Below are 2868 nucleotides of genomic sequence, written 5' to 3'. Positions count from 1 at the left end.
AACACATAGTATATCCATTCTTTCCTCACCAGCACTTCACTGAGTCATTTCATCAAACATGTGGCGAACAACATCCCTATTAAAATAATGAGGCACCAATCTGATTCGATTCAAGTTGGTACGAGTTGAGGTTTGATCCAAGTCAAGTCAAGTTCAAGCAAGCTCAAACTCAACTTAAAAGTTTTTTGAGCCAAGGCAAGTTGAACTTTTTCGAGCTGAACCGAGCCAGTTGACCGAACTAACTCACTCGTGTACAACTCTAATTGCCATTAAAAAACATATTAGGTGAGCCCATGACCATGGGACAACCTTGATTGAATTATGTGTTTTATATCCACACTGTTCATCCATTTTTCTAGATCATTTTTGAGCTTAGTTCTAAAAATTAAGCCCAACGAAATCTCAGGTGGACCACTCCAAAAGAAACGGTGGCGATTGAATGCCCACCATTAAAAAAATCTTGTGGGCCATGAAAGTTTTGGAGTAAGATGATATTTATGTTTTCCCATCGTCCAGGTCTATTTGACGTCACTAACAGGTTGAATCGAAAATAAACATTACAGTGGACCCTAGGAAGTTTTTACCAATGCGCATTCATTTGCTACTATTTCCTTTGATGTGGTCCTCATATTTATCTGCTTCATTTTTTGGACATTTCCCTAAAATGATCTCGAAAATGGATGGACGGATGGATATATGAGACATACATCAAGGTGGGCCCCACTGTTCCGGCCTCCCCAAAATCTGCGTTCGGTAAGAGAGTATCGCGTGGTGAAGTTTCTTATCTGAATTCCGAAAATGGGGCCCATGTTTTCTTAATCTAAGACCACTTGTTCTATTGCAACGTGCTGTTGATGGACGGTCAAAGAAGATTCTCCTTGTGTGAGAATACCATCCTTTAAATCTGTGGGTTAGAATAGAAATAAGGCAAGGGTCCGCGTTAAACTGCAAAATGGAGCTGATATCGGTCGATGGGATCCAGCATACTAATAGTCTGGATTGTCGAAAGGCCCACTTCAATATCTAAAACTCATTAGAAATAAAATTAGCGGTCCACATTCAATTGGAGATCGCATTCTGTTCGGATGATGAGGATCGTCGGATCAATGTAGTTTTCAAGATCTAGACTGTCCGATGTAGATCTTACCTGATGAACCGTCCAGATCTCGTCATGAGTCATGCATGTGTATCGTACTGCTTTCGTTGATGCTCGGCCTTGCTCACCAACATCCCATCCATCCATTGGCAGCAGGCACGAAGCCAATCTGGATATCAGAATGGGAGTCTGTAGGTCGGATGAAACGGTAAAAGTGTATCCTTGATCGGGAAATGTCAGCCGTCCAATTTGTGGTACAGACGTCTCAGGTAAGATTTTTCGAAAGAGGGATGGACGGCGTGGATTTCTCGCAAACATCACCATGGCCCCACCCAGCTTGCGACGTAGGAACTTTGTGCGTCGCAGGCAATCCACGTGCATGCTTGCGGCAGGGGAGTTTCATGCACGTGGCGCCGCATGTATGTACAACAAGGACGCGGATTAGGTGGCTTTGGGATGCGGATTTCCTGCCAAAGCCTTCAACAAGGAAGTTCTGCCTGGGAGCCTAGGTGGGGCTAACTGTGATGTTTGTGATAAATCCACTCCATCCATCCGTTTTTCTAGTTCATTTTAGGACATGAAGCCAAAAATGAGACGGATCCAATGCTAAAGTGGGCCGAAAACGGGAGGATTGAATGTCCACAGTTGAAATACACGTGGGGTTTCAAAAGCTTTGAATCGTGCTGATATTTTTAGTTTCAGTTCATCTCAGTAGGAATGACGTTGTGAACGGTATAGATGACATGTAAACATCACTGTCAACCCAGGGAGGTTTCAACGGTAGAGATTTTCCTAACCACATTTTCCTTTGATGCGACCACTTGAGTCTTGTATCCTACTCGCTTTTTATCAAACGTACTTAAATAATCTCATGAAACGGATGGACGGTATGGATTTCTCGATCACATCACGGTGCACCCCACAAGGGTTTCCAGCGCAGGAACTTCCTGCCAAGGCTTTAGCCGGAAATCCGCGTCCGTGGCGTTGCCAACGTCAGCACCAGCGGCGCTGTGTTGATGGGTTGGGTGGAGTGGGGCCAACGCAATGTCTGTCTTTTACATCCACGCCGTTCATCTGGTTTTTCAAGATCTGTTTAGGGCATCAACCCAAAAGTTAAGATGTACGAACCTAAAGTGTGCAACACACCACATAAAAAGTGTGAATAATGATGGGGTAATTTTTTATTATGGCGTGAATTTCATGGGCCTTCTTTTTCGACCTTGATAAGACCTATCTTACCATTCTATGCTACTACTTATATAGTCATAATAAAAATAAAAATATTCCTATTTTTTTCAGCTGATCTTACCCAAGACTATATATATTAACATTAGTTTTAGGCTATTCAAAAAAATAAAAAAGCATTAAAGGTAAGTGCCTATAATCGTAATTTTTATCAATGACACCTATCATTGAAGCCTTTTTAAGGCCCACCGTAATTTTTATTTGCCATCCAACCAGTTGATAAGGTGTCTTAGACTTTAATGAAAAAAAAAAACATGAATACCAATATGATCCAAATTTTTTATGGGACCAAAAAGTTTTAAATGGTAAGTGTTGAATCACTAGTGTTACCTATTGTGTGGCCCACTTGAGGGGACACAATCGAGGGATGAATGGAGTGGATATAAAACCATCACATTGGGCCCACAGCAACCGATGCAACGACATACCACGTTTTGGGAGTGGCGTTGCAACGCCACCTGATCCGCGTCCCAATGCCAACGTCTTTTCAGTTGGAAGAAGTGGGGTCCATGGTTCGGTAGACCAAA

Source organism: Magnolia sinica, chromosome 6 (assembly GCF_029962835.1).
Source record: "Magnolia sinica isolate HGM2019 chromosome 6, MsV1, whole genome shotgun sequence".
Lineage (NCBI taxonomy): Eukaryota > Viridiplantae > Streptophyta > Magnoliopsida > Magnoliales > Magnoliaceae > Magnolia > Magnolia sinica.
The sequence above is the reverse complement of the archived record's forward strand: the minus strand, read 5'-3'. Positions refer to the sequence as shown.